Source organism: Dermacentor andersoni, chromosome 5 (assembly GCF_023375885.2).
Source record: "Dermacentor andersoni chromosome 5, qqDerAnde1_hic_scaffold, whole genome shotgun sequence".
NCBI lineage: Eukaryota > Metazoa > Arthropoda > Arachnida > Ixodida > Ixodidae > Dermacentor > Dermacentor andersoni.
The window spans coordinates 189623632-189638717 of record NC_092818.1 but is presented as its reverse complement, the minus strand read 5'-3'; the positions used below and the strand labels follow the sequence as shown (position 1 = coordinate 189638717).

General features: G+C 49.6%; 1 protein-coding gene and 1 long non-coding RNA gene across 4 annotated transcripts in view; one reads left to right on the top strand and one right to left on the bottom strand.

The window, feature by feature from the left end:
- Positions 1 to 2326, bottom strand: part of LOC129385176 (uncharacterized) — a 288497-nt gene extending 286171 nt beyond the window's left edge. Inside the window, exon 1 of one of the 2 annotated variants that reach the window (XR_011894856.1) lies at positions 1694 to 2326. This is a non-coding gene — a long non-coding RNA (uncharacterized lncRNA). The remainder of the gene's footprint in view (positions 1 to 1693) is intronic. The other variant, XR_008612767.2, reaches the window with a different exon arrangement.
- The window catches only part of LOC126532314 (protein C-ets-1-like), a 195769-nt gene that overhangs the window by 12211 nt on the left and 168472 nt on the right, over positions 1 to 15086 (top strand). The window lies entirely within an intron of this gene.

Sequence of the window (15086 nt, the reverse complement as noted above, 5' to 3'; positions counted from 1 at the left end):
TTGCTGCTCTACCATTTTCTCATTGGCACTTATCATCTGATTATAATAGTTGGGTAGTTTATTAATTACTTAAGATTCATTATCTAATTAGGAGGAAATAAAATTATATGAGTATCTCCAAGCGACGGCAAGCAACATTTCCTTGGTTTTGTCCAGCTACGTGGCATTCGCATATTTTTAAACTCTAGCTAATGTTAGCGGGGACAATTTGTACATCATAATATATAGTTGAGATCGCCTATAGCTGAAAGAGCTTCCCCGCGGGTACATTGTAAGAGCCGTCACGTATACTGTTTCCATCGTTCATGAAAGTGAACACATGAGCGCGTGGCAAATAGCCTCGTCGGACACGTGTTTCGCGGCACCGCGGCGCGCAAACAAAAGGAGAGAAGGACACCCTTCGCCCTTCTGCTTCCACACCTGGCCCCTAGCTTCTCTTTTATTTCTTTTCTTTAAATTCTAATCTTTATTGTGGCACGCCCACGAACGATAACAACTTCATTTGAATTTGAAATGGACGCACTGTACCTATCGCAGCTTCGCAATAAATCGGAGTACACGGTGATCATAAGTAGCATGACTGCCTCGTCAGATTCTTCTGTTCTTCGCTCGCGTGCAGTCTCAACGCAGAATGAAGAGCGGCGTTTATATATTTGCGATAAGTGGCGCATCGCATCGCGTTCGTGTAAACAGGGTTAATGCGCTACGAATGCGAGTCGCGTTGGTGCGCGATGATCTCGTTTGAGACGGGGAAGTCCTCTCGCGCGGTGCATGTCAACGCTGGCATTTTGTTGTTGAGTCAGAGAAACATTTGCCACCGTGTGCTGTCCTCCACTCACCGGCAGAATGCACATCGCGGGAAATAGGTTCCGCCTTTTTCTGAATGAGAGCGGACACATCACGTGTAATCGCTGTCGCGTAGCGATTACCGTGATGCGCTAAAGAATGCGGCACGCTACATCCACACTCGTGTAAACGCGGCTAGGGAAACCTGCAAGGAGAGTTGCAAGCAGTTGAGGCAACGGCACCTCTCTCTCCGTTTGTTTTCGCATCTTGCCGTGGCGCCGCGCAACATGTGGAATTAATAGGACGTGTTGCTGGGCTAGTTCGTTCGTATTTGCAGATATAACAAGCGCGCACTCTGAACGTGACAAATGAAGTAGACACAAAGCAAGCGCTAGCATTTTTTAAACTTTTGTTTCTTGCTGCGCAAGAGTACATACGTAAGTGACACTGATCCATGCCTTTTCATTAAGCCTTATGCAAAACGCTTCCATTAACTCGCGCGCTAACGTGTCTTTGCACACTCTAATCGAGAATTCGGATAAAATAGGAAGCAATGGCTCTGAGGAACAAGACCGACAAAGTGCCGGTAAATGCGATGTGGTTTATTCTTGATAGACAGCTCATGTTATCGTGCTCAATCATTGATGCAGAGGCCTGTCTGTTCAATATAGATTCATCCACATGTAAGCGGAATTTCGTAGACTTCTTTCGCTTGTCTTAGGTCTACATACTTTCTTGTCCCGTTTAAGGTGGGCGCTTCTTTAGTTAAACCTGCGACGTCTGGACGATGGGCTATATACATGTGACGTACTCACGCGTTCCCTATCATAATGCTGACGTGTACACAAACAACCCACGAGTTCCAACAGATGAAAAAGAGCACTAAAAATTTGTCATAAGAACTTACACGTATGTCCTCTCGATACGCGTCCACTGGAGTCTTGAATCGCAGTTTCCAACATGAATACAGAGGCTTGTGACACACCAGCACGCAATCCGCCGGAGAACACAGCCCTGATGTAGTCGAAACAATCGCCGATCCACGAGCGGAGAGTGCCACCGAACAGTACATGTGGCACGTTGCCTTCCTCCTGCCGCCAAGATCCCACAGCCCGACCACAAGCTCGGCGCGGTCTAGCACACACTTCAAAACGTATCAAGAAGCGCCTGACACACTGCATGCTGCTTTGCTTCAGTTTGCTTTTCGGTGTCGTCATTCCGGCGAGTCGGAAATTCCTGTGACGCAACTAATCCCATGGAACAGTGTGCACGTTGCGCTCCATAGTCGTGCTAACGGCAGTGCGCTGCTGTGGCGCTAGTGTAGCAAGCATCTTTTCCAACCGTCGCGGATTTCTTACGTGTTTGTTTGATGACGTTGTGTGGCAGTGAATCGAAGAGTGTTTTAACGGCAAGACGCCTGAGGAGCAAATTCAATGCTGTCGCGCGTTTGTTTGTTTGTGTGCGTGTATGTTGTAGCTTTCATGTGTTTGGCTTCGCGCACATGTAAATTTTCGTTACCTGTCGGCGCCGTGAAACAAACAAAATATGAAAATTTGTCGTTGCTACTAAATTGTTGCGGCTCACCAGAGCCTTTTATGTTCGAATCAACTGGCAACTGAAATCAAACTGATGCAGCACAAACGTATCGGTATAACAGCGATGTAGAACAACAGCAGCCGAGAACAATGCGACGCCTTTGCAAATGTTATGACATTTCTTTCCTGCTGTGCCGGTTGCTTTTGCAATCCGGAGTAACCGAGGCCATGGGTTGGCTGAGTTGCCAAAAATTGTCGTTCTAGCTCGAATTAAGCAGGCAGAATTGAATGTACCCCGCTGCTTTTCTATGGGAGACCTTAACCGCCCACTGGGTACTCTGGCAGAAGCGGGAATGACATTTCTGATTTCAGGCAATTCTCCGACTCTCTTCTTCTGGAGTGCCTGTTAAACGTATACGCGCATTTTCGTATTGCCATGAGTTTCACACAATGGTGATAGCGTTTTAGTGCTCGCTTCCTCTGAATTTTCACTTATTTATGCTTACTTGAAGCCGGTTACTTTCGAGCCACTTGCGTATTCGACGTGCTTTAAGAATCCCACAGCAAGGCACGAGCACCGACTTAACCAAACGCGACCCTTTGCCACATTGCCAAATGGATACTTGATCCATATGTGCCATACGAGGGGGTAAGGGGACGTCGTAAAATAAAGCTCCATTCCGTAAAACTCTTGTCGCGATGCTCTGGGCAAATCACGTTCAGACGCGCAGCTTTTCGTTTCCTCGCGAAGTCGTGCGACGAAGATGGCGGGAACTGCGTTATCTTCGTCGCTCGCTCACCGCCGTCTGTGTAGGAAAGAGGAGTGTTGCTGGACTATCGGCGTGGCTCGAACGAGCCACGTGTAGTACCTCTTCCTCGGCCGATAACGCCCGACTGTTGCAGCTGCTGGTAGTCTTATCGGCGATCGTAAAAGCGACCAGAGAGATGGGCCGTGTGTGCGCGCACACACGCTCGTTTCCACTCAGACGCCTTTGATGCGGGGGCGCCCTGTCCTGTTGGTGTGTCCACGTCTTCAAAGAGTGGCAGGAGAAAGCGGGGGCAGTGCGGGCATGCTTCTTCGAACGCCCGCACCCAAAAATCACTGTGCGATAGCATCCTGCGCTGCACTTAAGGACCTCGGGCAACGCGCTTTCGGGGAAAAAATCTGCATGCGCTTCGATATCGTGTTTGGTCCAGTTTTTAACCGTCCTTAAACGCGGAGAGATGCAACAACTGACACTTAGCTTGAATGACTTTGGGCAGATGCGTCAACTCGCTGTGGTAGTGAGCGATTTTGCAGTATGTGGGACGCAATCAAGCTGCAGTACGTATTCGGCGAAGTATCACTTGAGCGCATTATAATCCCCCTATTGTTCGAGTGGGCGGGCGCAGAAGCATCGAACTCGTTCAGTCCATTACTGGACTTTGTAACCGAGGTGTTCTACAACCGCGACGTATAGTAAAGTTTTCTCCTAATTTTCCTACCGCCGCCGCCGGTCATAGCAACCGAATCGCCGCCGACGTGTATCACCGCGGGCTCCTAAGCTGGCTTTTACACGGTTTGTTTATTTGTATCTGTTCGCTTGTTTCGTCGCCTTCGACAAGGTCGCGGGAACCTTGGTGCCATATGCCACAAATGCTGCGGGTGCGCATCGTGTGCTCGCGAACAGCACCCAGAGGAGACCGCCGAGGCTGCGGGCGAGGCGTCCTTGCTTCTGACAGCAGCTGTCCCGGCGAAAGCCGCACGGGCGCGTGGGAGACGCACGCATGTGCGCGGGCGCTCTGGACGCGCGGCGGTGGCGGCGCTTGTCAGCGACGCGCTGCGTCGGAGGCGTCTTGAGCACCGGGGGCCAGAGAACTCGAGGTGTGCGCCTTGATGCCTTTTTCCTCGGAACTGGCGTTGCTTGGCTGACCTGACCCGTTCATCTGCAGCTGCACCAAACGATAAGCTCCTATGCCTCGATGAAGTTCGCGAAGCTAGCCCTAACGGCTTAAGTACGGCCTGAAAGTATGGAGGAAACACATAAACTAGGAGAGAGCCATTCCCTCCGCTTCTTTCCTTCGGGAAAGTCGGCCGCACACGTGACCTCCTAGTGTCAGCGTGTTTGCTGAAAGAGCTTGATTGCCGGTAGTTTAATCGATGAGCACTCGTTTCGCTGCTCTGCCTCTTGTTGCTCTTCCTGCAGATCGCGGACGGACCGGGAGCACTAAATCCTACCGAGCGCTCTGACGTGGCGATCGCATGTTGGGCCAGCTCGTTTTGCATCAATCGTGTTGCGCTGTGCTGCTTCCTAATCTTCTGTTTACTTCATGCCTGAAAGTGACGTAAGGGGCTTCATACTGGTTCAACGTTTTTGGCTAGCTTCCGCTGCGTTGCTTCTGGATATTGATAAAAAGAGCAGTATTTCGGCTAGCTAGTGGCACTCCAGGAGGGCAGCCCTGATGACGTCAATAAATTCAAATAAAGTCCGGTCTTTGTACCAGTATACAAGCTGTCCCAGCTAATTTAGCCAGAGTTTAAATATATGCGAATGTCACGTAGCTGGACAGAACCAAAGTAATGTTGTTTGCCCTTGCTTGGGGATACTCAAATTATTTTTTTTCCTTCCACCTAATTAGATAATTAGTCACAATAATTTGATCAACTCCTCAAATATTATAATTAGATTAAAAGTGTCAATGAAGAAATTGTAGAGCGAGATGAAAAGCTCCCGATACTGTTTTATGTTACTCAATACGTGCTACATAAAAATATTTCTGAGCGTGAAATAAGCCCTCGAATACACGCAAGGTGCCTCTAACGGCTATTCGCGGGGCAATTTTGCGTGCATTTGCCGGCTCCTTTCACGCTCGGAAAAACACCTTTATCTAGCACGTATTGAGCAGCAGAAAGCTGTATTGGGAATTATGTCGCTCTGCAATTTTCTCATTGACACTTTTCATATAATTATAATATCTGAGCTCATTAATTAATTAGGACTAATTATCTAATTAGGCGGAATGAAAGACAAAATATTTTAAGCTCCAAGCGACGGCAAGCATTACCTTGGTTCTGTCCAGCTACGTGGCACTTGCATATTTATAAAACTCTGACTAAAGTTAGCTGGGGCACCCTGCATACACGTTTATTCGTCCTCGGACAGCAGTATATGAACAAGTTGCATGTTGAAATGAATGACCAGACATTCTAATCCAACTCTTTCCCCATTCCCATCCATTGTTTTTTGCGCTACTGCCATAACATGCAAGTAAAGAGTAAACACCAGAATTGCTTTGTCTAGGACAACGATGCTGCCTCCCAATCACGTGAGTGGCGATCAGTAAGAGCAATCACTTTTGTATTCTTGAGAATTACATGGAAGGCAAAAAGAGACAGGGAGATATTCTACATGCAAAGTGAGAAGAATCTGGAAGACGCAAGGCTAAATAAAAACCGAACTTTCCCAACCCACGTTTTCACTCGCAATCTCGAATATGCGAGGTCGTGGAAGGTGAAGGTTAGTGGATGTTTAGAGCGGTTTTGTTTTTCCACTCAAACGCTAGCGGAATCGCAGCTGGTGCTGAAGGTTGCGACAGCGATATTTCGCAGTCGTGCCAGCAACTGTTTCGTACTTTTCCACGCGGCTTACGCAGTAATTTACCGAAGAACCCGATGCTATTCGTTCGTGTTCTTTTGCAGGTGTATCGCGCCTGCACCCACAGGGTCGGTAACACGAACGCCAACCGGCCTCGTTCGTGCCGCGCGAGGTTGCCGCAGTTCCATACAAGGCGATGAGCTTGCACAATGGCGCACTGATACTCGCGCGGCGAGCTTACGTCACCACTTCATCGCGTCAGAGATGGTCCGAGCGCGAACGTGTTTCGGTACCGCGGCTTCTGAAGCCGACATTTCGTTGACTGTCAGCAACGTTTTGTGGCAATTTCAGGCGCGAGGCAAACATGTATCACTCCCCCTCGCTTTGGCGTTTCTGTTTCTTTCTTTTTCTTTCTTTTTTTTTACTTCTTTATCCCCCCGAGATCCACAGCTGAATGCAGTGACGTATCCATGCGGTTCGCGGAGGAGAATGAGCTCGTGCATACACGCGCCACCCACCGCAACATAATGCCTCAGTAATTCTGTGCAGAGTCGGGGATGTTAGACCTGGCGTCATCATATCAGGAGCCCCGACTCACAAAGCGATTATCGCTGTTTAACTCTAAGTGAGTGAACAGCAAATTAGCTCTCGCGTGTTCAGCTATCGCAATTGGCAAACGAGTGGGCTCCCGTCAATCGCGACCCAAGTTCACGTGCTTAAACTAAGCCGTGCGAATGCGGCCGCCCGATCGGCTGACGGGGCGTACAGTTTCCACACCGCTGCATGCGGTTTCGGTGCGACAGGGGCACGGTATACACTTGCAAGCGGCCGCTCACTCGCAGCCGTCACCCAAACAACCCGGCTGTGTTTTGTCTAGGAGCTTCGCCTCGGCCGCTTGCAGGGCAGGGCTCTGTGGGTATCCGCGATGCGCGCTCCCAAGGCTTTCTCTGCCCACGCCGCCATTAGCGTCTTTAGCTTTTTTTTCTTTCTTTCCTGTGGCATTGCAGCAGCGGTTTAGATTTCGTTCATAGTGCAAGGGTTATATTATTGCGCCCTCCCTTTCTGTCAGCGCATGATTGGGTGATTTCAAGAGGCTTGCGTTAATAAACAATTTGTTTCCGTTTTCTGTCTTTCCTTCTTCAGTTTTCCTCTGAGTACAAGGTGGGCGCGTAGAAAGAGCGCATATATATATATATATATATATATATATATATATATATATATATATATATATATATATATATATATATAGAAAGAAAGGGAAGCGCTGTGTTCTTTGTATATATTCTAGTAAATGCAAAGTTCAACCGCCCGGGAAAAAAAAAAAGAAAGATTTTATACAGTAGTGCTGCACATGGACTGTAGCCATGCTTTACTAATTTATGCAGCCTGCAATTAGTTTGATTGGTTGACGGGATTTAACGTCCTAAAGTAGCAGAGGTGATCTGATAGATGCCATAATAGACAGCCTGATTCGGAGCACGTGCGGCTGTTTAACGGACGGCGCCAAACCTCGGCACACAGCGTTATCGCATTGTGCCTGCATCGGAAAGTGGCGGATGCACCAGGTGATCGAACCCACCACCATCCATAGTACCAAAAAAAAAAAAGCGATGCCCATTCAGCCACCACCGAGGGTTATTGCAGCTTGCGAAGTTCTGTTTTCAGCTTCGGTAACACTTATGTGATGAATTTGTGGGTTTCTTACTAATCACCTAATCTCTGCTTTGTCTTGCTTCTGACAACGATTATATCGATAATTCGCTAACTTTGATTCGTTAATAACGACGTCCGCCCATCAGTGGCGTAGCTAGGTCATCTGGTACCCGGGGCCCATAGATCTTCTGTCACCCCCCCCCGCCGGGTGTAGTCGAGGAAGGCGAGGATATCAACAATTTCCGGGTTTCAGCACCAGTACAGCCGTCTTGGATACCGCGCACGTCCCCCGCGTCCCCCTCTCCTTCGCTTTCTTTCCCAGAGATGGCGAATGCAGCAGGTATACACGCTGTTTTTTTCTGCGCCAAATACCACAGGGTGACTCAGAAGGGTTTGGGTGCTGCACTGATAACTTGTGATAAGCGCATGTGCGCATCTTCTGTCAGACTGTAAGGCTTGGCAGCCAATACAAATGTGGCATCGCTGCAAATACGGCTGACGTCACAAGTAACAAAAAATATCTTTGTAACGTTTTAATTACCAATTTTAGCGGCAACATTGCATTTGCAAAATTGAAGGCCGATCTTTATATCTTGCCCAACAACAACTTAACAGAAATCCTCGTAGGCACTATATGGCGCGCAGTATTGTGGCTGTGGGCAGCCCTGAACGAAAACAAAAATTAAATTGTGTTTCAGTGACGCTGATATCCCCACCATATTAGAAATACGCAAAACGCCACCTGCCTCCCTACTGCGCGGACGTCAATGCTATGACAATTACGAGTTCTCTTCATTGTGATCATTAAAGCCTTGTTTTTATTTGTTGCTATACGGACAAACGTGATTATCCGTGCTGCGGTACCACCAAAAGATTGGGAACAGAATAGGGCACGCTTGGCGGTGATTCTTGGCGTCACCATAAAATAAAAAAAAAAAAGAAGACCGCCATGAAGCCCGTCCTAGCGAAAGCTTGCACTACTGTTGGTCTGCACTCGCAATGAAGACGATTAAGGGATCAACGTCACTGGTTCACTATCTCATTTTTCTTTCGCTGCTGCCATATACTGGGCGCCGCCCGCAGTGCCCAAGTACTGTAGGTTGTAGCACGCAAAACGATTTTGTTTAAGAAGTTTTTGTTGAGTTAATAGTATGACTTTGAGTCCTCAATTCTCGAATTGAAGTGCTTCCTCTATAAGTACTGATTAAGGGATTATTAAGGATATGATTATTACTTATCTGCCATATTTTTCGCGCTACCGAGTTCCTAGTAATCACAAAAACACAACTTCATAGAATCTCGATCAGGAAATATCCTTACAAAATGCACCTTTTTAAATAAAATTCTGTGCAGCTGATACAGACACTGTACTTGTAACATGAAGTCACGCAACAACAAAAGGGTAAGAAGGAAAGCGTGAAACATAACGGCAGGTTTTACAGCGGCTTTTTGGAGCGAGCGGGAGAGGGAATTAAAAGCGAGCCGAACATCGCTGCGGACCCGCGACTACAGCCTATCGAGTCATACACCGCAAAACTCTTCGGTCGAACCGAGTCTGAAGACGATCCAGAGAATCCCATTCGCGACTTTTGACGGCCGCACTTATGCAACGTCGCTCTCAACGAACGCTTCGCCGTAAACGTGAGCGCCGGGCGCGCTGGTTGAACGCCTTCTTGCTGCTGTCTTTGTTCGCTCCGCGTTCTGAACGGAAGAGGGACCCAAGAGCCTCAACGCCTTACAACGCCTGACTGTACGTTTAGCGACGCCTGCCCCCAGCATGAACGCACGGCACGAGCGCACCCCACATGAAACCTTCCGCTAAGGCGAGTAGTTTAGCGACCATTTCGCGAATTAAGTTGTTTAGCCCGCACAATCGTGCAGGTATTTCGTGGGGTGTTGATAGAGCTGCAGCCGACAATTCTGCGGTGCAACGCATCGGGTGCATGAGCTCGGGCTGCTGGATACCGGAGCATTCTTTGCCATTTGCGCCCAGTCAAGCCGGCGGAAAGAGGGTGTCTTCAGGCGTATATGACACCCCCCCACTGGCCCCTTGCACCCGGGGCCCTCGGCCCCCCGGCCCCCCCTGTTGCTACGCCACTGCCGCCCATATAGAAACCGAAGGATATCTCAATTCTCTGCTCGCTCGTTGCTCAACCTTGCACGCATCGCACATACAACATATCGGACCGTGTTGAATGAATAGAGATTGCAGCCGAGTAGATTGCGTAAGCTTCCACAAGTCGTGAGAACGGAGGCAATTTGTAGGTCCACGCAGAGTTAACTAACCGCTGCTTATACATCGCGCGCGGTCGCCAACAGGTGGCTGCGTTCAACCGTGACGTGTGCCCAGCCGTCGTTCCACGATGAGTGAAAGCAAAGAAAGGGTCAGCGCACCGGAGACAAAATAAAGGAGGGATATAATTGAACAAGACGAGGTGGTCGCTGTTTAGTCTGCGCGCAACGAACGGCAGCGGGACAGCTGTCGCGTTCGTCGTTACCGGGAATCGCCGCCTCCGAAGGGGCGACAGCCGCCCGTCGACAACGGCCGCAAACAAACGACGTCGCCTTCCAACACACGGCGTCCCACGGCGACGATCTGCCGATGCGGCACCCGCTGTTTAAACAGTGCGGCCGCGGCTGGAGGGACGCAGGCGGGAGCGTTGGCGGTGCGACCCGAAACGGCGGGGAAGTCATCGGCCATCCGAGATGTGATTGAGGAGCGCCATGCACGACAGAGGCACCGAACGCAAAAGGCGCGACCCTGTGCTGCTCCTCTCCAGACGCGTCCTTTGTTCGTTTCCCCTTCGGGCCACGAACTCGTTTTCGTAAGTGTAAACACGAGGTGCGCAGTCACTAATTGTCGTAGGCTCAGCTGGCCGTTTACAACCTCCGATTACAGTTGCCAGCTACAGGGTCTATATAACGTGATAGCCGGCCGGTTGGCCAAAGTGATTTATTAACAAGTGAATAGATGCTACGTTGATATGAAAGATGACCGGATTGCCGATTGCATTTGTTCCTTTCTTTGAACGTTACTACCTTCTATCCGCCTGTTCTTTTTGTTTTTGTTTCTCATTTCATTCTTGGGAGAGCAACAACTGGGAGTCAAGCTGGGGATATGTAGAACACCGTGGCTTGTTTCAGAAAGATATTAAGCGCGAGCGCGATGCGTCGACCTCCCCTCCGCTGTTGATGGCGTAACAAACTAGTTGAGCCAATAACTTTATTACATTTGCCGAACCAACAGTGACTAGGTACCAGTTCTTAGTGCCTCCATAAACTTCATCTCCTACGTGACCCATATTCTAGCATTATACGTGGTGTGTGATCGGTAAGGTGCTTACAACAATCCGTTCAGCTGATAGACGGAGACGTAATAGTACATCGATGCCATATGTGTTCCAGCTGCGCGTTCAGAGTTTGCAGATTGTTAGCAGCGGGTGGCTGTTACCTAGACCGCAACGTGGTGTACACCTGGCTCGCGCCCTTGCTTTCACGGTGGTTGGGCACGTTTGTGTCCTCTCAGAGTGCCGGGGCGGTGGGTTTCGCATGGGCCACATGTGTGGCTTCCGTATACCGAAGAAGCTGCAACAGGTGGTCGGCATTTTCCAAGGCAAAGCAGCACTTCTTTCGCGCACGGAGCAGCTCCACCGTGCGCCCAACATTGTGGCGTAAAAGATGGTCGCTCAGAAGTCTTGCCAGATGGACATGATTTCTATAGTTGCGTGTGAATCGCTGCGACAATGTCGCATCGAAATCGAATGTTCTCGAGCGGACGCCTTGCTGCTTCGCTGGGGAGTCAGCCGTAGCGACGTGGTATATATAGCGATACCGCAGATTCTCAATTATCGTGGGCTTCGCGCTGCGCTACATGCAATAAAAACGGCGTCGAGTCGAAGCAGTCGATGCGACAGGTAGCCTAATTCTGCCGCAACCGAGTACGCGGGGCAGTGGCAGATGTTCACCTAAAGCATTCACCGGCATCGAGGCGACCCCCGGTGTCGTAGCCAAGAAAACTGCCGCTGCGCTTCCTGCGCGCATGCAGTGCGAAAGGCGGAAGCCGCGCCGATATTTGTATTGATTTTCGAAAAATGTCATTGATTTTGTATGCAAAGATCGTTAACCGTTTTCACCAATATCGACACCAGCTGCGCCTTCGCAGTGGAGTGACTAATTGTGAATCTGCAGCGTTCAGAACACGAAATTTGGAACGATGCTGGGTCTTGTATAGCGTTGAAGGCCACAGGTGTTCGACGGCACTCTATTTTCGCTGTGTATCTCGTGACGCGGCACTTCTATCCTTACAGGCGGTGACGTTGTAGAGACTCGACTGCAGGGTTGAACGACTAGTGATGCCCGTGTTTCTAGCTTAGAAATGGCCGCCGCACGTGGATAACAACAAAAAGGACGTGAACCCGCACGGTTCTTTTATTAATTTTTTGCAATAAACTGATTCACAGCCTGCTTCAACTGGAGAAGTCATTTGTGGAGAAACTTGAGGAGCGCAAGCACTGAAAACCGCGCAGTGCTTTGTAAGCAGAACCCACGAGCGTCTAAACAAACAAACAAATAAATAAACAAAATTAAAGAAGAAACGCATAATATATAAAATTCCGGTCCAACGGGCACAGTATTGCCACTGGCGAAAGGCGTCATGTATGAGGTATGTATATCTGCTGCTATAGGCTCGTCTGTCACGCTTCCTACTTGACACGCTGCGCCCTCTCGCGGCACCGCCGCGAAGTCCGTGCGTGGCGCGTGTCTGAACATCTTCAGTTTTTCCTCATTTGTCATTGAAGAGCAACACATACCCGGTGACCCAAGTTGGCGTGAAAGAAAAACGGGCATAGGTACAGGCACACATAACGGAAAGTGCGGGAAGCATCCTAAGAATGCTAATCGCAATAGTGAAATAATGAATGAATACATGTTCGCTTTAAGGGTCTGCCATGGCAGAACAATTCCTTTGCTCTGTCATACATGTCGAAGTTCTTGTAGACACACCAACACACTGCCGTAAGTTTCTGAGAAGGCACACTGGACAGCGAAAGGTAAAACGGGTGAGAAGTTTTGTGGGCCTTCCACGTGCCAACTCATCTGTAGCGCCGAAGAACGGAAAGTTGATGTCGATATGAGGAGAAAAGAGTGCAAATAAAGAAAGAAATATAACGGGAACAACAAAAAGAATTAGCGCGCTAACTTACACGCGCGTGACTTACTGAATTGCTCCCGCTGGTGTCTTAATTGAACGCATACTACAAACGCTGCGCGGCAAGGGTTAACCGACGCCACTTCGACGCCACAGTGGTGTCATTCGCGCACGTCGTTTCGTCGTAATTTTGGAGTTAGCGTTTACGTGTGTGTGCTAGATGACGAGTCGCTGTGCGTTCTTCTCGGAGGAGGTTCGCAGGAGCACATTCGACGAGCGCGCAGTTCGTGTCGCCCAATGCATGCAAGCGTCTCCTCCATTCAGTCTTCGCGGCGTAGCGCCCTCCTCTCCCATTTCGAAGTGGAACATTAGACACGGAGCTTGGAAATAGCGCCCCCCTTCTTTCTGGCGAGGCACAGAGCTGGTGACGACGCCCGCTGCGAAGGACGCGCCGTGCTCTTGAACTCCTTGGCTTTGTTTCTTCTGCACCACCTGGCCGCCCTCATTTGCCCTCTCTCTCTCCATGATGACAGCCAGTGATGTTGGAAGGTATCCCGCGGTGGGGGGGGGGGGAGGAGGGGGGGGGTCTGAGTGTCGGGCGAGTGATGCAACTGAAGGCGAGACACTCTGCAGGCTGCGACGGCGGCGAATCCCCTGACGAGTGCGTGATCATTCTAACGGGAAACAAGAAGGGACCCCTTGTTTCCTTCTTCTTTCCTGTACGCGGTTCGAAACACTTCCGAATACGTGGAATTCTGTAGTGTGAAACCTAATATTAAGCATGTGTTGTACTACGATACCTTCGGGGAACAATCTAGTTACTCGATCCTCTCGTTCGTATAGTTTAGCCTGACTATATGCTGTAAGAACTGCGGGTATTGTTAAGGCGTCCGTTAACGTATAACAATCATTCAGTAGCCTTCTCTATAGCGCGACCGTGCAGAGCCCAGTTAATATCGGTACAAATTTGAGCGGTCCTTCGACTTAGCGGATGGTTGTTTACGTGTGATTCTATAGTAGAGGGGCCGATTAAAAGTTCTGCGTCAAGATGGGTGATACATGCAATGGGATGGGCGAAGTCGTTCCTTTGTAGGGGAACGAAGATCGAGTGTCATATGCCTTTATCAGTCCCCCCTGTAGCATCTGTAGTGTCACGAACGAACAGCGCTCTGTACGAATAGCACTAGTGCATGCAATAGCATGGCCCGGGATGCATTTCTGGTCGAAAAGAGGGTGATTTGCCATACTCCGATAGAATATGCTTTGAGTAATTGAGTTGAACCTAATGAGGGTCGCTTGCGGATGAGCGTTGTTAAAACAGTATGTCAGTTGTCGGCATTACGGTCAGGTCAAATGCAACGGCGCGACACATACGCGCGCGGGTTTGAGTACGTGTCCTTGAATCGAAGGAAGAGTATATTTTTTTTTCTTCGCAACTGTAGCAGACTTGGTAATGTGACCTTCCAGTGGGTGAACCTCCTCGTCCGTTGGAGAGCGCGCCCCTTGTGGCTGCACTGTATACCGCGCACCGTAGTTGTCAAACGAACTGTTTTCCGAAGAGCTGATCTAAAATTGTGCAGCTGTGCATGGTGCTAGTTAGAGACGTCGTAGCCCCTTGAACACGTAATGCGACTACTTGAAGATAAGAGAAAAAAAAGCACCGCTGGTTTTTTTCGTCGTGTGGGTGGACGCGAATAAAAAGCGCACGCTGTGCTCCGGGATAATGCGCGCAGGCCGCCGTTGACACCCGCGCGAGCTCTCACCCGCAGCTGGGAGTAAATTTGGCCGCGGCTTCGAGGCCACGGCGCTTACGCGCTCGGCTGTTTTAACAGCGAGTCCCCCTCTTCTGCATGAGTAAGCAGTCCACTTAACGACCCGGCTTGGAAGGTACACGTGTGCCAACGAAGACGAGTACTAGTACTAGTTAGGTATGGTATGTCCCTGCCTGATGCGCCCCCGTGAGATCTCCCGATAAGGAGCACGGCCTGAACATCAAGGTCTCTCCTCGTTGCGCCCTGCGGCGCTTCATTGAAATGTCTCGCGTCGGCGAGATCACCGACGGGCTTTAAACCACATGATCGCTATCCTCGCTACTAAGATTGAGGCGTGCTGCTCTTCAAACTCGTTTGTCTTCCCTTCTACAGAGTACGAAAGTGTAATTTACCTGATTTTTTGTTTTTGTTTATTGTGCTCACGCGGAAACCGCGCGAATGCATTTCTGTCACGTCACTTATTTCGCTCCACGTGGTGCTCACGCTACAACCACAATGAACTGCGTTCCGCACGTTGCACGCTCTGCCGACTGCATGGAACGAAACCTAGCCCACGTGACAATATTCACAACAATGCGGAGTAAAACAGACGCGTCGAAAATGCAGCACCTTG